Source organism: Pseudorca crassidens, chromosome X (genome assembly GCF_039906515.1).
Source record: "Pseudorca crassidens isolate mPseCra1 chromosome X, mPseCra1.hap1, whole genome shotgun sequence".
Classification (NCBI taxonomy): Eukaryota; Metazoa; Chordata; class Mammalia; order Artiodactyla; family Delphinidae; genus Pseudorca; species Pseudorca crassidens.
The window spans coordinates 132,735,287-132,759,398 of record NC_090317.1 but is presented as its reverse complement, the minus strand read 5'-3'; the positions used below and the strand labels follow the sequence as shown (position 1 = coordinate 132,759,398).

The 24,112-nt window shown below is 47.1% G+C and overlaps 2 long non-coding RNA genes across 4 annotated transcripts in view; one reads left to right on the top strand and one right to left on the bottom strand.

Moving 5' to 3' along the window:
• The window catches only part of LOC137216484 (uncharacterized), a 56,901-nt gene extending 33,419 nt beyond the window's left edge, over nucleotides 1-23,482 (bottom strand). For both annotated transcript variants that reach the window (XR_010939784.1, XR_010939783.1), the window contains exons 1-4: nucleotides 22,983-23,482; nucleotides 4,528-4,627; nucleotides 3,935-4,006; nucleotides 22-205 (exon numbers count right to left, since the gene is read on the bottom strand). This is a non-coding gene — a long non-coding RNA (uncharacterized lncRNA). The remainder of the gene's footprint in view (nucleotides 1-21; nucleotides 206-3,934; nucleotides 4,007-4,527; nucleotides 4,628-22,982) is intronic.
• On the top strand, nucleotides 22,232-23,358 carry LOC137216485 (uncharacterized). 2 transcript variants are annotated; one of them, XR_010939786.1, is made up of 3 exons: nucleotides 22,235-22,456; nucleotides 22,576-22,710; nucleotides 22,973-23,358. It is a non-coding gene; the product is annotated as an uncharacterized lncRNA (long non-coding RNA). The 2 variants fall into 2 exon arrangements; XR_010939785.1 differs by having other exon boundaries at nucleotides 22,232-22,710.
• Nucleotides 23,483-24,112: the final 630 nt, after the last annotated feature.

Here is a 24,112-nt window from a genome sequence, read left to right as displayed (position 1 = left end):
CTGCAATGACGCTGGACGCACCTGGAGGAATCTGGCTCAGGGGACAAGCCCAGCTGCGAAGTATCCTGGGACACGGATCAGTCACTTTCAGTTCTCTCTTCTGCAGGTGAGCAGGTAGGAAGGGGTTTCCAGCTTGTAGATGGCAGACGGTGGGACTTCTGGGTCTCCATTATCACGGGAGCCAATTACTCGTGAACAATTCTCTCTCTCTCTCTCTGTAGATAGACAGATACATAGATAATAGATATGATAAGTAGAGAGATGACAGATACAGACATACACAGATGAATAGATATTGATAGATAATAGACAGAGACAGAGGTTGATAGCTAAACAGATAGATAGATGGACAGCTAGCTAGCTAGATAGGATCCATGATAAGTAGATAGATGATAGATAGATAGGTCAATAGATGATTGACAGAGGATTGGATTAGATAGATATTAGATAGACTGAGATGGATAGATGATAGACATACAGACTAGATAGATAGATGATAGGTGATATAGATATAGATATATACATATAGATAGATACCCGATGGGTTCTGTTTCCCTGCAGAATGCTAAAACAGGTCATCTATACTAGCAGATGGAGAACAATAACCCGTAGATTAATAACCCAACAAATAACCCGGCAAATCGTGCCAGCTGCCTGTTTCTGTGGACGAGCTAAGAATAAGTATGTACTTTTTAAATGGTTGGGGGAAAAAGTCAAAAGAAATGAAAAAAGTCAATATTCTGTGAGACTTGAAAATTATGTGACGTTCAAATCAATAAAGCTTTATTGGAACACAACCAAGAGCATCCGTTCAGGCACCGCGGTTATCTGTGTACCCGTTGCAAGGCCGAGCTGAGTAGTTGAGACGACGTGTAGGGCCGAGAAAGCCCCCAATAGTTCCTCCCTGGCTCTGTACAGACCACGGGTGCCAAGTCGCACTCTAGCTCTTTGAGGAGAAGCCAAGCAAAAACCTTAAGAAACCATTAGCTGTGCCGTCGCTGTGATGGGATGACACCTTATTCTGCAGAAGTCTCCTATGGAAGATTCCGCAGACATCATCTCCCGATGCTTTTCTGAGGGTTTTCCACCTTTGAGGACACCTTGTCTGTAAGGCCCACGCCACCCTTGACAGCCCCAGCTGTCGCCAGTGATGGGTGTGTCCCGAAAGAGATCCCATTTCCCCTCTAACGAGCCCCGCACAGCCCTGCTCCGCACAGCTTTCAAGGCGCTGAGTCATCTCCTTCTGGAAAACTCAGTCCATTATCTCTCCTTCTGCAAAGCAGCCAGGCCATGTCAGCTCCTTGCCAAGCTCCCACAAACTGAGATAATCAGAATTGCTAAATGGATTACCATAAGGACCAGTTTTGCAAGAGCAGAAACCCAACGGCAGCTGTTACCCCGAAGCGCATTCCAGAGAACGGCATCGTGGGTGATTTCATAGTGCATTAGGTGGTGGTTTATGTGGAAACGACTCCGAGAAGCGAGCTGAAAGGATGAAGGCAGGCGGGATCATGGAAGCAGTCATGGCGTTTTGAAGAAAAGAAAAGCTGGAGAGCAAGTGTCGTCTCTCTGGCTTTTGGGCTTCTCGGCTCCCAGACGAGGGGAGAAGTACTGAGAAGCACTGGACTCACGTCACCTCTTGATCTTAGCAGGTGGCACACATATAGTGTCATCTCATGCTAGGATAGGATGGGTTCTCCTCCCAGAATCCCGAGGATGACAGCATCGTCTGCTTGGTAAATGCAGTCCTTGGTAGTGACTCCAGATACGAGAGGGTGAGGGAAGAAAAGAATTATTGGTTTCCTCCAACGGGAGATATACTTTTATTTTTATATTGCATCTTCCCACTGTGGAAGATGCCATTGGGGTCCAAGGCAAGGAACAATTTCGGGTAAGAGCCATCAACACCATACAGACCTGGCAACTGGACACCCTCTCACCAGCAAGGGGTGGTCTTGGGCCAGTTTCCAAGGCTGAGAGTGAGTGCAAACCCAAGCACGGGTGCAGAAGTTGAGTGACTCATGGGAAAAACACATGAGTTTGTGCAAATATGCCTGTGTCTGCCTGCCTCCTCACCACATGCCTTACATGTACTGTGTCTATTGCTTAAGAATATGCAGGACAAAATGAGATAACATTAAATAACTGAATGCAATTGTCTGACGCCTGTGACTAGCCTCAAGGAGAGTCTGGAGGTCCAAGGAGGGGAGTGGGTGCGGCTATAGGTTCAGCAAGATTACCCAGGGGGTGGTAATCGCTCAGTGCAATGGGTATATGAGGGATACAATAGACTCTTCTCCCTGCTTTCGTATATGTCTGCAATTCTCCAAACAAATATAAATTTAATCTGACCATCACAAAGATTTTAGAAGGCAGAGTATGTATTTATTTATTTTTAAACGGTTTGTTGGCGTGTAGTTGATTTACAATGTTCTGTCAGTTTCAGGTGTACCGCAAACTGGATCACTTATACGTACACATGTATCCTTTCTTTTTCAGAGTCTTTCCTCATATAGGTCATTACAGAGCACTGAGTAGAGTTCCCTGTGCTCTACAGTAGGTCCTTATTGGTTGTCTATTTTGTATATAGTAGTGTGTATGTGTCAATCCCAGTCTCCCAATTTATCCCTGTCCCTCAGAAGACAGAATATTTTAAAAAGTACTCTTCCCTCAACCCCTTCACCTGCAATGTCTTTATGTCCCTGTCCACCACAATGACAAGATTTTTAAAACTAACTGAGTTCTGAGCTTCTTGACAGCCAAAGGAAAAAGTGATACCTCTTCTGTTCTGTGAATAACCATTTCCCAACAATTCTCCCTGGGAAGAAAATCTGTTCCAGTCATATCTCTGAGTCATTAATCCCTAAAATGTTTTCAATAGTTCCCCCACAGGGAACACAGTGACATAATTTGGAAAAGCACTCTGCTACAAATATTTTCATTTTAACACCCAGTGCGTACTAACAAGGTGCTGTGCAGAGGTAGCAATTCTGTGGAGAACTACAACAGCAGTGGTCTAAGAACTCAGCTTTGGGGTGGTCCAGGGTGAGTTGAAAGTAACACCTATGCTATCTACGAGCCATGGTCCTTCAAGCCAACCTCCCCAAACATCGCATCTTTCAGGTGGTTGCTTGACCCAAATGAATGGCTTTTAACGTCGTATCGTCTGGCAAAGGCATGGAAAAATCCACATTTTCTGTGCCTGGGTAATAAGGGCCGATGCATAAACCCTAATAACTGGCCATGGAAACAGGATGGTTATACGTCTGTCATGGGGGCTCATGGCAGACTGGGTGGTGAGCGTCCCTCAGTACAGCTGATACCGTCCCTACAAATGAAAGTTCTCTCCACATCATGCTAAGTGAAATGAGACAGAGACAAATACTGTATGATATCACTTATATGTGGAATCTAAAAAATACAACTAGTATTAGGGAATAAAACAGAAACAGAAGCAGACTCACAGATAGAGAATAAACTAGTGGTTCCAAGTGGGGAGAGGGAAGGGGGGGAGGGGCAGGACAGGGGGAGGGGATTAAGAGGCACAAACTATGATGCAGAAAATAAGCTACAGGGATATATTGTACGGCACAGGGAATATACCCACTATTCTACAATAACTATAAATGGAGTATAACCTTGAAAAATGGTGAATGACTACCTTGTACAACCTGTAACTTATATAATATTGTACATTAACTACAGTTCAACAAAATAATAAAGTTAAAATTTAAAAAGTCCTCAAACATTTGAGCGAAGGAAATGCTTCAAATTCAGACTTAGAATTCAGCCATACAAATATTTCCATCACTCTCCCATAAAACATCTGGATTTGAGCAATGCACTCTCTGTGTGAAGTATCAAGACGTCTTTCATGCAAAGATAATTTGAAGCAATGAGAACCGCTGTGTGGCATTTCCTTACTTACCTCTACCTGCCATGGAAACAGGGCTCTGGTGCCTGGGCTGCTTCCCACGGTAAAACTGATCCCTTTGAGTCCTATCTCCTGGGGGCGGGGTGAGAACATTAAGTGAGATGTGTTTAAACTACATCCGGAATAGGTCCAAGAGCTTAATAGTAATCAGATAGTAACTGATTATTACATCAACAGTAAAACAAAGAACCCAATTTAGCCATGACCATAAGCGCTGGTCCAAGGTAGCAGGGCACTTATATGGGCTCCCATGGGCTTCTCTAGAAGCCGACTGTATTGTAAATTCCCACTCCCTTGGAATCCTTGTGATTGAGAAGCTCACACAAGTGAAATTCACCTTCTGTCCCCTGTCAGAGAGACCTCTTTCACACACTCAAAAAACTGGGTTCAAAGATGTATTCCAGGGACTCTGCACAGTGACAGTGAGGTGGAATAAGATGAAATACCCAGTGGGTATTTGTAATGCTGACTGAATTACTGCAAAGTATTCTACAGAACAATAACAAAACTGAACACAGCTGTGTACACAAATGAGTACGGGTCGCCATGACCCTGGAGCAGGTCAAATGTAAGTGTGATTGTGAATCACACACCTTGAATGAAAAGGGCAGGTGAGGCCACGTCTCAGCTCCATCTCCTACGGCTGTGTCCCCTTCCTCAGGTAGATGGTGACTGCATCAGGTGCGTTTTCACCTGAAGAATGAGAACAATGGCAGAATCACTGAGGGTATCATGTGTGAACGATTTACTGGGGAGATGGGAGATAGATAGATAGACAGATATATAAAAGGGTGGATAGAGAGATAGGTAGGTAGATAGACAGACATATAGAAGGATGGATGGATAGATAGGTAGACAGACAGACACAGACATATAGAGGATGGATGGATAGATAGGTAGACAGACAGACAGACAATCAGACATACAGAAGGATGGATGGGTAGATACATAGATAGATACATGGATGGATGGATAGATAAACAGATAGAAGGATGGATGGAGAGAGAGACAGACAGACAAATAGAGGATGGATGGATAGATAGATACATAGATACATGGATGGATGGATGGAAAGATAGATACATCAGATAAATGACAGGTGATAGGTGGAGAGATAGATACGAACAGATGAAGGATTTATAGATTCGATAGATGGTAGATAGATGATAGAACAGATAAATGATGGGTGGATGGATAGATAGATAACAGATACATAGATATGGATAGAGGAAAGATTGATAGATTTGATAGATGACAGTAGATAGACGATTGATAGATATGAAACACTGGTAGATGATAGATAGCTACAATAATATGTATTACATATTATATGAATTTATGCTTATACCCACACCCATGCAGTTGAATTTCTCATGTAGAGTAACCCAGCAATTAGGGGATAGCCATTTCAAGTGAGTTAAAAATTGCAATTTCTGGGCTTCCCTGGTGGCACAGTGGTTAAGAATCTGCCTGCCAACGCAGGCGACACGGGTTCGAGCCCTGGTCCGGGAAGATCCCACATGCCGCGCAGCAACTAGGCCCACGGGCCACAACTACTGAGCCCGTGAGCCACAACTACTGAGCCTGCGCTCTAGAGCCCGTGAGCTACAACTACTGAGTCCGTGCGCCACAACTACTGAAGCCCGCGTGCCTACAGCCTGTGCTCCGCAACAAAAGATGCCACCGCAATGAGAAGCCTGCACACCACAACGAAGAGTAGCCCCCACTCGCTGCAACTAGAGAAAGCCCGCGCACAGCAACGAAGACCCAATGCAGCCAAAAATAAATAAATCGGTTAATTAAAGAAAAATTGCAATTTCTACATGTAAGTGTCATATATCAAATTTAAAAACCCTTCTTCTTTTAACATTCTCGGTTTGCTAGCACACTCACTTCAGAAAAACTGATGACCTTCCCCATAAATAGTAACAACACCTTTGCAAGGAACCCACAGCCTCTCTGCGAGAGGGGACTTCTTTCCACCTCCTTTTGTGTCGCGCTTGCCTAGAGCAGATGACCACGTTCTTCTCATTTGCTCCTCAGGGGACATGCACGTACGCTGTTAATAAAGGAACTCTAGCTTTCCACACTGAAAGCATCTGGAGGTCCAACGTGTTTGGAGACTTATTTTCGAGGCTGACCTCCCCCACGGCTGACAGCTTTGGCGGAGGCTGTGGCCAGCTGCCGGTCATTGCTCAACTGATACGCCAGATGGATGATGAACGGTGCGTGCTTTCCACCACGGGGAGAAGCAGTGACCTACATCTAAAGATGGAGCACTTGTTTCCAGTTTCTGCTGGTGACCTGCCTCGATCTCTCAGGCTTCTTAGAGCTTCCTGGTTCCGAGGCAGGGTCCAGGCAGGGCGGGGGTCCGGATGGGCAAGCATGGCCTGGGTGCTCAGGATTTGGGAATCCCAGGGACAACTTCACGGCTCTACCCCTAGCACGTGTTAGGAAAGGATTTCCCTCTTCACGTTCTGCTGTGGACCTTCATCCCCCCTTTTCAAACCTGCTGTGTATCTGAAGAAAATGAAAACACTAATTCAAAAAGATCCATGCACCCCCATGTTCACAGCAGTGCTATTTACAGTAGCCAAGGTGTGGAAGCAAGCTAAGGGTCCATCGACAGAGGAACGGATAAAGAAGATGTGGTACCTGTATACAATGGAATATTACTCAGTCATGAAAAGGAATGAAATCATGCCATTTGCAGCAACATGGATGGACCCAGAGATGATCATACTAGGTGAAATAACTCAGACACAGAAAGACAAATATTCCATGTTACCACTTATATGTGGAATCTAAAAAGAAAATAAAACAAATGAATGACTATAACAAAACAGAAGCAGACTCACAGATACGGAGAACAAACTAGTGGTTCCCAGTGCAGAGAGAGAATGGGAGGAGGGGCCATAGAGGGGTAGGGGATTAAGAGGTAGAAACTACTATGTGTCAAACAGATAAGCCATGAGGATATATTGTAGAACGTGGGGAATAAAGCCAATATTCTATAACTACAAACCTTTAAAATAGTGACTGCACTGTACACCCGAAATGAATATAATACTGTAAATCAACTATATCTCAATAAAAAAATTAAATATTAAATAAATAAAAGCAAAAAAAAAAATCTAACCTTGACTGGATGGATTTTCAGACAAGGCTGAGTTCTGAAGGTGACAGTCTGCAAAGACGACTTCTCCAAATCAGGTCACGTTCCCCAGTTCTAGAGACAGAGACCTGCTGTCTCTGCAGACACTGATTCAGGCTATGACAGGAAGAAGCTGTCACAACTTTGAGGGGTGATTTTTTTTTTAATGATTACTCTGGAAGAGTGGGAATGCGGATGCATCGTGACCACCCGGTGAATGCCATTTCTTTGCTGGAAGGGAAACAAGCAGTGTTTGCTAGAATGAAAACGAACCTTGGGAGTTTTCCCTTTCAGAGTTTATAGATATCTCAGAGAGGTCCCAAGAGGTTAGAGGGACAAACTGGGGCCAGACGCCCAGCCACCGTTTCCCCCATTCGTGGTGCCTCTCCAAGAGAAAATGAAGTTATCTTTCACAGTGGACGATTCCCCTCCGTTATCCTGAGCCCGGGCGCATCCACCCTCTTCCGTTTCTGTTCCGCTCTGCTCTCTCCTGGAAGGCAAGATGCAAGGGACCTTGGGACAAGCGCATGGGTCCAAAATGTTAGTTGGTCAGAAAAGCCAAACAAATATCAACTCTCCCAGAAAGAAGAGAAAATCTTTCACGGCCACTGAAACATGGCGGCGGAGATGCCTTCGAGATAACTAGCTTCTCCCAGAGTAGTATTTCTCCCGTAGTAGTGTTAGTAAACATTCCTACTAGAGTAAGAAATATGAACCAGTCCTAAGGGATTCTGACAGAACTTCGGGGGATGAACTGTATTTTCTTTTCTTTTTAATTTTCACATCTGGAACTTCCAGAATCTGTCCATCTAGCACATTTGGACACATGTGCATCCTCTCCACATGAATTCAAGATGCTGTGATTAAGCGTCATACGCTTTGCTCTCGTAACTTGACAAAAGACATTACATTACAGAGGATGGAACATGTGATGGAAACAGTGCAGAATCCCTTTTTATTAACTTTCCTATATGTTTTCATATCTCCAGATAATTTTCCCAAAGACACAGGTAATTTTCTTTTCTTTTCTTTTTTTTTTTTAGTAATAAAGTGTTTCACTTATACCCTTAGGCCTCTCATAAACTCCTTTGGTGATGAGAAAGAAACTTTCCATCATTAACGAAAAGCATATGCCGAGGTTTAGATGACATCAATCTGATGCCTGTAGAAAGATGGGACATCGGGAGTTCTGTGAAGTTAAAAAAAAAAAAAAGAAAAAAGAAAGAAAAGAGAAGAAGCCGTACAGCTTACTCAGCACTGCGTTTCACACCAAGGGAAATGCATGGAAGAGGGTAAAGAGCCATCAATGAGAATGTCCTGTCATTCTATCAAGGGACGTGAAGAAATGCTAATAAGAATGGGGACAGCTTTCGGGGACGTTGTCATCTTTACGGCATCAGCTTCACTCAAGGCACACTCCGTCCATCTTAGATGCAGCACTGGTGGCATATCTTCACGAGAAGCGGCATCTCCAGCGTGAGTGTCCAGTTGTCCCTCCCAAACTCCATCCTCTTCACTCTTTCCAGTCTCCCCATCTGGCCCCTTCATAATTCATGTCTTGACCGCAGACATCTCCTGCCTCTCCCACCACAGCTGTCCACCCACTCCTCTCTGCGTGAGGCATCTCCCTGACATTCTCTTCCGCCCTTTCTTCTCCTTTGCTTCCACAAACGCGACATAAATGCCAGATGTCAGATGGGGCTGGGCATTTTTCAAAGGAAAAAAGAACTGGCAGGCATCCTCAGACATTCCCGAGACCTCCCTCCTCCTTCCCTGAAGCTACTGTCCCCATCTTTCCCCTTCCTGTCCCCACCGAATGTTCTCGAACATGGACCACACTCATTGCTCTCCCGTTACGTTGACTGCTCAGCCCAACCCACCACTGCTGTGATGCTGCCCCGGGAAATACGGCACGACCTCCTTTCCAACCCAAGAACCCATTTTCAAGAACCCATCTTCTTGGAGCTGTTCACTGCTGTTTCTCCCCAGAAACCATTCCTCTCTGATCTCCACAACACCGTATCCTCTTCTGCTCTCCGTACCTCTCGCACGGCGCTTCATCAATCATCATTTTGGATAATTTCCTCTCCTCCATATTCCCCTACGGGTAAGAGCTCAAACCTCACCAGTATCATTTTTTTTCCCATGGGGATGGGGTTTCCTGTGCTTCAGAATATAGTTTAAATGGACTTTTCAAGTTAATTTTTATGGGAGTACAGTTGATTTACAATGTTGTGTTAGTTTCAGGGGTACAGCAAAGTGAATCAGTTATACGTACACATATATTCATTCTTTTTCAGATCCTTTTCCCGTATAGGTCATTACAGAGCACTGAGAAGAGCTCCTTGTGCTACACAGCAGGCTCTCATTAGTTATCTATTTTATATGTAGTCGTGTGTGTGTGTGTGTCAGTTATTTGCAAATGAAGCAACTGATAAGGGATTAATCTCCAAAATATACAAAGAGCTCATGCAGCTCAATATCAAAAAAAACAAACCACCCCATCCAAACATGGGCAGAAGACCTAAAAAGACACAATGTAAAGAAAAAGAGAACGTAAAAAAAGAAGATGTGTAATATATATGTGTATAAGTGAATTATTTTACTGTACACCGGAAACGAATACAACATTGTAAAACAAATACATCCCGCTAAAAATTTTTTAAAAATTAAAAAAACCCCATAAATTTCCACTTGACCATGGCTAATGACTCCGTGAATGAGAAAAGGACACATCTGGGGAGCAACGGACAAGCAGAAGAAAGGATAATTTCATTTTGAATATCCATTAGCGGGTTGGGACCATTTAACTGTCCTCCCAGCCAACTCTTGTAGAAGCTGGAGTGGGAGGCTGTGGCTTGCCTGCAGCTGATCTAAGCGGCACTATCTCTACTGGGTGGAAATTACACTGGCTCCTCTGTGGTTTGTGAAAACAGGATGTGAGAGCATTTGGTAAGTCTTGGGACGCAGCTTCAGGGAGCTCTGGGGCCTCCAGCATCTACTCTGCACGCTGTCTATGGAAGACAATTCACGCATTTCAATCTATTTCATTCATGTCCACCGATGCCTGGGCGTCCGGTTGGTGGTCATGGGTGAAGCAGCATCAAATGACAAGTCACAGGACTTGCCTGGTGGTGCAGTGGTTGAGAGTCTGCCTGCCAATGCAGGGGACACGGGTTCGAGACCTGGTCGGGGAAGATCCCACATGCCGCGGAGCAACTAAGCCCGTGCGCCACAACTACTGAGCCCACGAGCCACCACTACTGAGCCTGCGCTCTAGAGCCCGCGAGCCACAACTGAGACCACGAGCCAAAACTACTGAGCCCGTGAGCCACAACTACTGAAGCCCGCGTGCCTAGAGCCCGTGCTCCACAACAAGAGAAGCCACCGCAATGAGGCTCGTGCACCACAACGAAGAGTAGCCCCCGCTCGCCGCAACTAGAGAAAGCCTGCGTGCAGCAACAAAGACCCAACGCAGCCAAACATAAATAAATAAAGTTAAACCTTAAAAAAAACAACGAAACAGAACATGGGTGCTTCCATTCTTCCCAGACTGACCCTTCCGTGCAAGATCGCCTCACACCCTAAGATGCTACGGGGAGATCTCCCTTCAGCTTGTCTCATTCTCTTTACTTCTTATTCTTTTTAAAAGCCCTTGGGAGGGGAGTTCCCTGGTGGCCCAGAGGTTAGGATTCTGGGCTTTCACTGCCGAGGCTCGGGTTCCATCCGTGGTCAGGAAACCAACATCCCGCAAGCTGAGCAATGCAGACAAAAAAATTTTTTTAAATAAATAAAAACCCTTGGGAGAGACTGAAACTTAAGCAGGAAGTTAAGTTTCCCACTTAACCGTTCCTACTTTGCACACTGGGAATAGCTCATTTCTGTGTCCAGAGCAAAGAAACAAAAGGAGCCAGTGGTTGTGTGTGTGTGTGTGTGTGTGTGTGTGTGTGTGTGTGTAAATGTATGTGGCGTGTGCATGAGTGCATGGAGAGACACTGGTGCACGGGGGAGACCACAGTACACAGCTATGCGTGAGGACTAACATGTAAACTGCAGCTCTGCCGTTGGTTCTGGAGTACATTAATTAAGCTTTTTCAAAACGTTCCCTCTTCCTCTATAAAATGGAGATAAGGCCTGTCACCAGTATTTGTTGTGAGATTTAAAAATAAAGCGTCAAGTCCTGGAAGAGACACATGGATTGCTGCTGGGGGAGTCTGGTGTGGCAGAGGTGTGGGGAAGAAGGACTCTGAGTTCTCCAGATATCGGGGCTCCCTCTTGCAAGTGGATGGCAGACAGTGAGATCTGAACCCACTTTGGGAAGGTCGTTCTGTACAGGATGCCGCCACGATGACTGCCGGGAGTCCTCCCACAAGCGCAACGGCAGTCAATACAAATCTCACAGTATCCCGAAGCGTAAGTCCCCCATGAATCTCTTCAACGCGGCTAAATCCAGGTGGAGACAGAGACCACCCCCCTAACGTGGGTTCCTGAGAGGCTAACAAGCAAAAGAGAAAGACAGGGAAAGAGAACCTGAATTTGGAAACTGGGCATTATAACTTCTACCGTCCTTTGCCATGGTCCCAGCTTGTGGAAAATTTTAAAACTTGTGATAAGTAAAGGGATTCCCTGGCAGTCCAGTGGCTGGGACGCGCTGCTTTCACTGTCGTGGCCCAGGTTCAATCTCGGGTCAGGGAACTAAGAGCCCACAAGCCACACAGTGGTCAAAAATAAGTAAGGGCTTCCCTGGTGGCGCAGTGGTTGGGAGTCCGCCTGCCGATGCAGGGGACGCGGGTGCGTGCCCCGGTCCGGGAGGATCCCACATGCCGTGGAGCGGCTGGGCCCGTGAGCCATGGCCGCTGAGCCTGCGCGTCCGGAGCCTGTGCTCCGCGACGGGAGAGGCCACGGCGGTGAGAGGCCCGCGTACCGCAAAATAAATAAATTAAAAATTGTGATAAATAATTCAACATGTGAGGTAACTCTACAGTGTCCTTTACTTAGGGAATTGTTGAACCAATAATACAACTGAGAAGATGCTCCTCTAAGAAGCCTTTCAAAAGGCATCTAGAAGGTCATAAAAGTCCAGCTAAACTCCAATGACTGCCCCAGACAGAAAGAAGAGAAAGAATGGAAGAGAAGGAGAAAGAATATTTGGACAACTAACAGTTGAAAATCCCCCCCGAACTGAAGAAACACAGAAAAGGTTAGATCCAACCAACCCAAGAGGGTCTAGCCATCCTTCAGTCCCATATGGCTCATCTAATCAACTGCTCACCAGGAGGCTATCAAGCGAATATAACCAGAAGCAATGTTGCTAGAAAGACAGAGTCATGAAAGGAAGGACGCTTTGTCACCTCCCGCTCTCAGATGTTCAGAATCTAGGGGAGGGCTCTGTTCCGCCGTGTGGCCCTGACACGGGATGCTGAGAGCCCAGAGTATGCCATGTAAACGGCGACCATCGCTATCAAGACAATCCAAGTTGTGCCCTGAAGAGTGGGACCCAGGCAACTCCACAAAGAGACAGGAAGCACATTCTAGGGACGGGGAAGTCCGCATTCGTCTGGACTGCTCTTCAGGATGGAGCTGAATTTATAACAAAGTCTACAAAACGTAAACTTTACAACAACCCCAACTGTAGCCCAACCCCAGAGTAGGATGTCTCACCATGTGTATCATCACACCAGATGGGCTGCCTCGGAGATAAGTGATTCTGGAAATTTTCACACAGAGCTGGACAACCCTTGCTCTGACCCTTGGAAACTGACTATGGGATGCTTGGACCATGAGTTGGTGTCCATTTGGAGGAAACTCTGAGTGACCGGCTAAGGGGAGCTGGGCTGTTTTCTATGTCACGCAGAACCTTGGCCCAGCTCACGCACTCAGATTTACAACTCATTTTTAAATATTTCCTTTTAACAAATTATAGACTATGCAATATTTCAACAAGAAAATGCAAACACATTTAGGTAGGCAAGGAAAAAAAAAAACCTCTTGGAAAGATAAATCCCAAACCCAGCATTTTATGTATGAGTAATTCACTTCCAACAGTGCCAGTCAAGTGGGAAACTAGGGATATTCTGAGATCATCTGAGGATACAGCATGCTTGGCTTTTGCGATGTTGGGTTGTTTTGAAAGAAAGAAGAGGGTTTTGTTTAAAACATCCGGATAATTACAGCTGGTCAGAATTTACTATGTGCGATTTTGTTAACAGATAACGAAATGTTTACTTTCTCCATGTGTGTTTCTAAGCAGACTTCAGTTTCTAGAAACCTCAGATCTATAAGGGAAGATAGCTGTGGGGTTCATTCACCTGTGAATTAAAAACCTGTTGCCTTGGCAACCTGAACTACGCCGTGGCGGATGTGTTCTGTTCCTTACGTGGTACTTCACATGGTTTGATTTTGCTGTCAGTCAACTTGTTTGGGGTTTTAAAAAGGTCATCTCAGTTCCAGAAGGTTGAAGAGAAACAGCCTTGGTGTTCTCTGTATGTACAACCGGGACCAATGTATCAAGCTTGCCGATGCGCTTCTGCAGCAAACGTTAAGTTCTATGGTGCTCCTACGATGAGATTAGACTCACCAAAGAGTTAGGAAACCCAAGGTGAAAACGACCCAAGCTTGTAAACGTCGTCCCTTTCTCCTGGCTTCAAGACAGCAGCTCCTTTGCTATATGATCCAGTAATCCCACTCCTGGGCATATATCCGGGGAAAAGTCTAATTTGAAAAGATACGTGCACCCCAATATTCATAGCAGCACTATTTACAAGAGCCAGAACGTGGAAGCAAACTAAATGTCCATCGACAGAGGAATGGATAAAGAAGATGTGGTCTATATATAGTGTTTGAAATTACATTCAGAAAGAGCCTATGAAATGAACACCAGGTTAAACGCTGGACTCCAAGGAAAGGTGTCCAGTCACCCCGCCCTCATCTTTCCTGTGTTCATATCCACAGGGCATCTCAGATCTGAGTCTGTGACCAAGGTTTATCACTTTACAATTGAATTCTAACACCTCTGAAAAGTCGTCGGCCCAGGCCCCCTAAAAACATGCATTCAGAGATGAAATAAAACAGAGGTTGAGCACGTGGAACGCCAAGGAGGTGAGGACCCAGAGACAGCAAGTTGAAGATTACAAAACAAGGGAGAGAGGAGCACACGCATGTGCAGAAGGACGGATAAGGCAGTTACCCCGCACAGCCAGCCACCCCGTAGAGAAAAGACAGACCCTGTGGTCCTGGTGGGGTAACTCACACCCCGACCCTGAAGGCAGTCCGCCTCGCCCGAGTGGCGAGGCGGACTACAAGAAGCTATGACACCGACTAGGATAAATAACGGAGTTGGTCCGAAGGTCAGGGAGCTCTGAAGAGGTGGCTGCAAGACAGAACACCCAGGACACCCACTTCTGGAAGCGGAAACACCCTCCCCTGCCTCCGGGAGACAAAGGCTCTGGTGCCGGCGTCGACCTGCGGCAGCAGAAGCAAGGCTCCAGGAGAAGGAAAATGGCAAGCAGGACACAAAGGGAGTCCGTGTCGGTCTCCGGCACAGGCAGACTGACATCTTAAGGCTCTGCCCTGAAAGTCTGCGGCGGGTCCGGAGAGATGCTGGGTCACCTTTGTTTGCCGGCACTTGGACGGGCTGCTTTTCCGTCTGTCATCCTGAGTTGCGGGCTCTGTGCCTGTGTGTGTGTGTGTGTGTGTGTGTGTGTGTGTGTGTGTGTGTGATGGAGAGAGCTTCGTGACTGATTGTGTGTCCGAACTCCTGTCTCTTCCCTTGTGAGCCTTGGTCAGTGTTCTGAAACAGGGATGTCTTCAGAATCACCCTCCACAGAGCCCTGGCTTCGGTAGGACAGACAGCCACCCGAGGGCTACAGGTGGTTCTGGACCTCGTCGACAAGAAGCTCACGGTGGTCCCTACATATGCCCCCAAATTAACGGGGTCCTTCACGTCCCTCCAAGCTCTCTCCACAATCCTGTATCTCAAAAGTCTCCAGCGACTTTCTTCTCCTCCCCGTGTCTTCAGCCCGAAGTTAGAAACAGCGTCCTGGAGAAACGTCCCCAGACCTCCTGTGTCGTGTGTTGAGCCCACGCTCTGTAATTGGTCCTGCGTTAAATCTCATCCTTTGGGACACCTGGGTGGGACACCTCCGGCAGCCTCTGACAGGTGCCTGCCTAAATCCTTTCCTTCCTCAGGGACCTGTGGCTTACAACTCAATTCGGTGTTCACTTCTGGCCATTTTCATCCCAGCCTCACACCCCATCATCGTGCAAAAAGGTGCCTGGGTCAGTGGAATTCAGGAAGAAAGGAAAGCCTGACTGATAAAACGGGCCAAAGGCTCCCTGTCGCTTCCACCTTTTTCATTGGGCCAAAGTTTCCTAATTGAAGACCCTCGCCGTTCCTCACATAGGAAGCGTCACTTTCCTTGACCTCCACGCAAATTAGGAGCTTGCAACCAAAGTACAGAGACACCTCCAGGGGTGTTTCTTGCCGAAAAGCACAGCTCAGCCTGACGACCCGTGGTCGCTGGGACCTTAAGAGGTTTCCTTGAAGGGCTTTCCAGGTTTTCGCAGCTCATTCTCTGACCCTTCACCACCCCCAAAGGGGAAGGTCGGTCATCAAAGAATGAATGTCACAAAGCAGATGTCGTGAAGCAGACATCTGTAGTGGTAGCAGACCGGGCGCTTTACGCTTTTCACGGCGTGGGAACCTTGCTCTACAAAGACCCCAGCAGGGATGTGGCCAGTGTACATTCTCGAGTCAGTTGGAAGGCTGCTCATTTTCTCACACTCTGGGCTCCGTGCACACCCCTTGAAGGAGGGGGTGGTGCTCTGGGAAGAAAAGGAGGCTCTCTCTCCTTTCACTCCCCAGAGAAGTTCACCTGAAATGGGCACACATAGATTTCTCACCTTCCCAGGGTCGACTTGCAGTCTTCAGCTCCCAGTCTGACCACGGGGCACAATAAACGGACAGTTACATAATCGCGTTCTGGGTTAAACTATAGGAGCATTTGGTTGCCTCAAATAATTAGTCTTCACCAGCAGCTTCACATCTAGAGCAAATCAGCTAGAGATGCAGAGCGGGTTTAAAATCGAAATCATCACGGAGTAAGATGTTGCGAAAGTGGACAACGCTTGGTGACAGCCAGATGTCTCTGTGAGATGCACCAGGTACTTAATCTTAAGAGAATTAGTAGCAGGTGAGCATCAGGCTCAGACAGGACAGAAGTAAAAACAATAAACCTGAAAACTACAGGCAACTTGGAATAAGGATAAGGATCACAGTGGTGACTCCAAGACGCTCAGGAGTCTAGAATTCTTTGATCTTTCTGCTCTAACACTCCAACATGTTGACTTCCACCCTCAAGCTTGCCACGTGGCTCAAGATGGATGCTGAAGCTCCAGCCATCGTGTCTACATCCCTGGAAGCAGAAATGAGGGAGCAGTGTGGAATCAAAGGGCCTACCTTCTGGGACTTCCCTGGCTGCCCAGTGGTTAAGACTCTGCACTTCCACGGCAGGGGGCCAGGGTTCGATCCCTGGTCAGGGAACTGAGAGGCTGCATGCCGCGCAGCCCTGCCAAAAATTAAAAACAAACCGAACAAAACAATGCCTGAAGAGCCTACCTTCCAACTCAGTATTCTCAGCAGCCTTCCTAAATGTCCCAAAGTGCTCCTAACCAAAATCCTATGAACTTAGTCACATGGCCACACCCAGCTGAATGAGAGGCTAGCAGACGTAATCTGTACACTAATCTGGGGACATTATCACCCTCTTCAAAAGGCAAAAACCTTGAGCTCAACTGAGAATGGGCTTCAGTTATCAACCAGCACTTCCTGCTCAGAGTGTCAGAGAATAACTCACGTCGGGGCAGGTTGGAGATGGGGCCCACTGAGAATTATGAGTCCCAAATGCCAGCTTCGGGAGGACCACCATGCTCCCCTCCACGCGTAGCCCCAAACAAGCCAAGCGCTCGCTCTGCACTTTGGGGTTCTGGCCACTTCTCCCCTCTCATTACACGGTGCACCCCTGCAACCCGTGTCCGCTGGAGGTTAGACCCTGAAATGGGCGGGCAGGGTGGTGCTCCTTCCGGAAGCTCCAGAGGAGAGTCTGTCCTCTTGTCTCTTCCAGCTCTTAGGGGCCACCTCCACGGCTTGGCTCAGCAAAGGCGCATGGCCCCTTTGTCCATCTTCGAAACCAGGAGCGCACACTCTTCCAATCTCTCTGTCTCTCAGTCTCTCCCCCCATCTCCTTCTCTAACCCCACCCTCCTGCTTGCCTCTTACGAGGACCCTTGTCAAGACATACAGGGACCACCTGAGTACCCCAGGGCCGGTTCCCCATCTCAAGACCCTTAATCACTCCTGCAATGTCCCTTCTGCCACATAAGCTAACACACTCATGAGTTCCGAGCCTTAGAGAACAGACATCTGGGGAGACGGGGGCTTTACTCAGCCAACCGCACCCACTTTAGGATTCTGAATAAAATAACAGAAGTAGAACAGCTGTTTCCAAAAGATATCAGCTGTTTTGGTGACTGTTCTCTGAGTGTTTCAGCGGATGGACTTTAAAGCATCGTGGTATTTCAGAGCATTAGGCTTGGCCTCCGTTGGACACTATCATATGTGGGAACACATTCACGGGACAGGGCTTCAACGTGCTGCGTGTTCAAAGAATTCACTGCTGTCACAGGTTCACATCAAGATTTAGGATACCTTGTGAACACACATGGCAAAAATCAAAATCGTTATTCACCCTCCAGAAGAGCACGTGTTTGACAAGTGAGTTGCATTTCACTTCAAAGAGAAAGTCAAGCGGAGAAGACTTGCTTTTGACATAAATGGGTGCTAGGTACAGCAGAAGTTGAGAAAGCTTGTACATAAGGAAAGTATAAGGCTGACTCTTAGATTGTGGTTAAAATTCACGGTAACAAACGCAGCAACGACTTATTGCACTCACGATATGGGTCGTTATGTTAATACAGATCGAGTTGGCAAGATAACTACGCAGAGAGCGCCCTCGCCCCTTTTCCAGGTGAGGACACAGTGAGAAGATGCCGTCCAGGAACCAGGAACTGCGTCCTCACCAGACACAGAACCTGCCTCACCGGGATCTTGGGGGCTCAGCTTCCAGAACTGTGAGAAAGAAATGTCTGTTGTTTATGAGACCCCCAGTCTGTGATATCCTGTGACGGTGGCCTGAACGGACTAAGACGGGGGCCTTGCGGAGGGTGCACGAGGCAGGATGCAGGATGCGAGGCGGCTGATCTGGGGGTCAAACGTGAGCTCAAACCGAGGGCACTTGGTAGAGAGGAAACTTCTGTGAACTTCACAGCCTGCCCTGGGAGCTCTGACGCCTGGTCTCAGCAAATACCTGACATCCGCTCAGTCTAAAAAGACTTTTCTCAGGGAGCCTCCTACGCTGCTCGTGGGAATGTCAACAGGTGCAGCCACTATGGAGAACAGGATGGAGGGTCCTTCAAACACGAAAAATAGGGCTTTCCTGGTGGCGCAGTGGTTGAGAGTCCGCCTGCCGATGCAGGGGACACGGGTTTGTGCCCCGGTCCGGGAAGATCCCACATGCTGCGGAGCGGCTGGGCCTGTGGGCCATGGCCGCTAAGCCTGCGCGTCCGGAGCCTGTGCTCCGCAGCGGGAGAGGCCACAGCAGTGAGAGGCCCGCGTACCGCAAAAAAACCCAAAAACAAACAAAAAAATGAAAAATAGAGCTCCCATACGATCCAGCAATCCCACTCCTGGGCATATACCCTGAGAAAACTGTAACTCAACAAGACACATGCGCCCCAGTGTTCATTGCAGCACTATTTATAGCCAGGACACAGCAGCAACCTAAGTGTCCATCGACAGATGAATGGATAAAGAAGATGTGGCACATATATACAATGGAATATTACTCAGCCATAAAAAGAAACGAAACAGTTATTTGTAGTGAGGTGGATGGACCCAGAGTCTGTCATACAGAGTGAAGTAAGTCAGAAACAGAAAAACAAATACCGTATGCCAACACATATATATGGAATCTAAAAAAAAAATGGTTCTGAAGAACCTAGGGGCAGGACAGGAAAAAAGACACAGACCTACTAGAGAATGGACTTGAGGACATGGGGAGGGGGAAGGGTAAGCTGGGACAAAGTGAGAGAGTGGCATGGACATATATACACGACCAAACGTAAAATAGATAGCTAGTGGGAAGCAGCCACATAGCACAGGGAGATCAGCTCGGTGCTCTGTGACCACCTAGAGGGGTGGGATAGGGAGGGTGGGAGGGAGGGAGATGCAAGAGGGAGGGGATATGGGGATATATGTATACGTGTAGCTGATTCACTTTGTTATACAGCAGAAACTAACAGACCATCGTAAAGCAGTTACACTCCAATAAAGGTGTAAAAAATAAAAATTACTTTAAACATGAAAAAAAGATGTGGGGTGTGTGTGTGTGTAACGGAATATTACTCAGCCATAAAAGGAATAAAATAATGCCATTTGCAGCAACATAGATGGACCTAGAGATGATCATACCAAGTGAAGTAAGTCAGACAAAGAAAGACAAATATCATATGATATCACTCATATGTGGAATCTAATTTTTAAAAAATGCTATAAATGAACTTATTTACAAAACAGAAACAGACTCACGGATTTTGAAAACAAACTTATGGTTACCAAAGGGGGAAGCGGGGGGTGGGGATAAATTAGGAGCTTGGGATTAACATATACACACTACTATATATAAAACAGATAAACAACAAGGACCTACCGTATAGCACAGGGAACTCTACTCAGTACTCAATACTCTGTAATAACCTATATGGGAAAACAATCTGAAAAGGAATGAATATATGTATAACTGAATCACTTTGCTGTACACCTGAAACTAAAACAACATTGTAAATCAACTATACTCCAATAAAATTTTAAAAAATAAAATGACTAGTATGGATTTTGACCAAATTTGCTTTCTTACACGAACAAGATAACGGCATTGAAACGCAGAATGATGAGAGAGAAAGACAGACAGCGGGTATTGGCTCTTCCTAATATTTAAAGACACGTCCCTAAGCTCTTGAGAGACAGGGTAACCCGTGAAGTCACCAGAGTCCTGGGATGGGCACCGTTTTCATCTCCAACTCACGGCTAAGGGAACAGAAGCCCAGAGAAATTGGGGAACGAGGCCAAGTTTCCACAAGCAGTAAGTGGAGACATCCTTAGAAGAACTGGGTCTGTAATATGGCAAAGACAGTGGGACACACCAGTTCCTTATTAACAGTCCCACAGATTGCAGGGAACAGGGATTTTTCTGTTTGTTAGTAGTGGCTTTCATTGTCCAGCATTTAAATTATCAGTGGAATTTCCATTGGACTGTGTGTACCTTTGATGAACATGGCCTGTGGGTATGAAGAGCCACTTCTGAGCAGCAAATAAAGTAAGATGTGTTTATTGCAACCGATGTTATGAAGTTCTAGGAAGGAAAATACTATAAGACTGGGGCTAGAGAAAAACAAACTAAGCACAGTCCTTCTGATTTAAGAGTATCCCGCTTTTGCGTTTTTGCGGTAACACAGCAATGCTCTTACACACTCCGGATGGCTCTCTCCGCCTCTCTCGTATTTAATGAGATTGGACGAGGCATCTTAAGTCGCTCGTCTGCAATTTACGCACGAGTGGATTTTAAAGAATTGGGCGAAACTGTGCTGTCGTGTCGCGGTAAGGTCTGTGCACCTCAGCCAACACAAGCACACGTCAGGTGTGAGAAGAAGCAGGCAGGTGCAAACACCTTTACCCTTCCGAGAACGTGTAACGTGCAAATGCAGACACGGCGATTCCTCGAAAGGCCTGTAAAATGCCGTTTAACAGAAACACACTGAGAATATGTTTTAAAGGTAGCAAAACGCAGCACAGATGGAAGAAAGAACCCAGAGAACGTGAGGAACAGAGAAAGCCAGTCTGGGTGGATCACAGAAAAGAGGAACGTACGATATTTGTATTCAACAGCAAGAGTTTGGAAACGGTCTGAAACCCTGGGACCACTGCCTAAAATTTTCCACTTTCCTCAGCCAGACTAGAAACTGCATTAAAAAAAAAAAAAAAAAAAAAAACCGTGAAGGTTTTTGCACCAAGAAAAATACATCCATCCGTTGTAGCATCTCATGAACTAAAGCAGAATGGAAAAACCAGAACCAAGCCATGCTCCTAAGGTGATGCCCAAATGCAAAGGAAACGGGCCAGGGGTTGGAGGTGGGAGTTCAGATTTCCGAGGAGTGTCAAATTCAGGTCCTCGTTTGAGCTGCAGTGAGGTGACTGACTACCTCTGAATCTCTCACAGGTTGGGCCTTTCCAACTCAACAGCACCAAATCCCTGAAAGCCATTATTTCAAGCCCGGCTTTACAGCCAAATAAGTTGAGAAGCCACAAAGCAGTATCATTTCTGGGGCGCTGAGATGGTGCCTAGATGAGCTGCTAGAGCTGCCATAATAGAGCAGCACAGACAAGGAGGCTTAAATAACAGACATTTATGTCTCCCCGCCCTGGAGGCTGGAGTCTGAGATCCAGGCGTGGGCAGGGCTGGTCCCTCCCGAGGCCTCCCTCCTGGGCGTGCAGACGGCCGTCTCCTCCCTGTGTCCTCACGGGGTCGCCCCTCTCTGCGCGTCTGTGTCCTGATCTCCTCTTCTTGTAAGGACACCAGTCCTGTGGGATCAGGACCCACCCTAGTGACCTCATTTTACCTTCCTCACGTCTTTCAAGACCCTGTTTCCAAATACAGCCCCCTTCCAAGGTCCTGGGGGTGAGCACTTCAACATGTGGATTTTGATGGGACGCAATGAGCCCATCACAGGGTCCCGACAGAGTGCCTGGTGCCGAAACAGTCTGCGTGTGTCACTGGGTCTGCACGTGTCACTGGTTTTTGCTCAGCATCTTTTTATGGTGCACGGGGAGGCAGGCATCCACTGGCTTCAGACGACATGGCAGGAAAGAGAGGACAGTTTAGGTCAGCAAGCTCAGGTTATGAAGAACTTTCCATGCGACGCCTGACCGTTGTGATTTATCCCCTAGATCAGAGGCCGACCCACTCTAGCTCATGGGCCGAATCTGGGCCACCATCTGTTTCTCGTAAAAAAGTTTTATTGGCACAAGGCTACGCCGGTTCCCTGACATATTTTCTATGGCTGCTTTTGCAATAAAGTGGCAGAGTCGAGGAGCTGCCATGGAAGCCAGATACCCTGCAAAGCCTGAGATACAATGACTCCCCGACCAGTTCCAAAAAAAAAAAGAAAAAAAATGAATATATGCCAATCCCTGCTCTAAATGACGTGGAGCGATTGGAAAGGGTTTTACTCAGGAGAATGATACACGCACGTTCACAGGTTTACAATCATTCAAGGAGTCCTGTAGGGATTTGGACCAGAGGGGATTCACAGAGGCAGTAGGATCCCAAGGGAGACGGGGCATGGGGATGAAAGATGCGGATATGTGTGTCTCTCAGGGGGAAGCAGCGCCTGGTCCCGACAGCCTGAAATGTGCATGGAGACACAGGTGGTGAGCCTGTCTTCTGAGCGAGAAAAGGGTGGGATGAGGCACGTTTGGAAACGGTTACAAGGCTCAGCCCACGAGCTGAGAGGTAAGCACGGCACGTGAAGGGAGATTCCGGTGCCGCCTACAGACCTGGCGGGGTGGGACAGCCCCGCTCAGTAGGTGACTGTCTCCGCGGGGACCTGAGCCCAGGGGTAGCCTTGGAGAACGTGGTCTTAGAGGCTGAGCCAGGCTCGCCGACTGCGGGGCTGGTGCCCGCCAGGGGGCCTCAAGGCAAGGCTGCTTTGCATCGGCCACTGTTAACAGGAGTGGCTGATGTGTTTCCAATGTCTATTGGGGTTTAAATGCAGAACTCCCTACCCTGCGCCAGCCGTCCAAGCATGCATGATTTGATGAGTGCAGATGACCAACGCAGAGCGTGTAGACCTCGGTGTGAACTGTCTTGTCTCAGAAGATGAGGTTGGTTGAGACCCATCTGCTCCTTCCGAGTCACCCAGCTGGGTATGAGGGTCCTGGCTCCCCGGAAGGAAGTGACTTTTAAAGCCGAGTGACAGAAATCGACTGGATGAATAAAAATACCTCTCACATCCCAGGGGAGAGACTCTTGAAGTGGCGTCAGCTGCCCTCTCGTGGACACAGTTTGAACAAAAAAGATCCCGTGGGCCTGTGACACAAAATACTTTTTCAGTTGTGGACGGGTTGTTTCCGGAATAAAGAGAGGAGAGAAATGTGCAAATGTTTCTTGTTAATTTATACAGTTGTTTAATCGTCCACAAAACCACACTCAGCAATGTCAGCAGATATTCTGTATACAGACGGCTGGTAGGTTTGCAGTTCAAATGACCATGAAGTAAACTATTTCTTCCCTTTTGCAAAGATTAGGCAGTGATAAGTTTTTTTGTTTTTTTTTAATGTTCTAATTGGCTACGTTTAAATCTGTGGGGTGTGCTTATCTTTGGAGAGTTTTGCAAGCTCCACTAGCGTCATCATGTAACATAATCCATCAGCAACCACAGAACCACGTCTGCTATTTCTATAGTTTTACAATCGTTGGCGCAAAGGCCCCTGAGGGCAACAGGTAGGAGGGGCAGGGTTTTCCGTACCTTCTTCTGCTTGGTTACAACACTTTCTTTTTTTATTCCTGGTTCCACAAGCACTTTTCAGAATGGAACAAGTATGTGGCAATACTTCATTGCTGGATCCATGAAGCCAGGCGGATCTGAGCCCACTTAGAGAGCCAGGGACTTTCCACAGTGCAGGGAGGAGCTGCTCAGAAGCATGGCGAGTAAGTGAAAGATGTTCCTGCTGTGTGTCATCCTTTCTGGTCCCGGTGGGTGACAGGGAAGAGACAAAAGGCAGCATATTCGAAAGGGTCCTCGGTGTGTTCATCAGATCCCACAGTCCTTGACAGGGACAACTGTACCCCCAGAGGACACTGGGCAATATCTGGAGACATTACGGTTGCCATAACTTGGGGGTAGGGGTGCAAC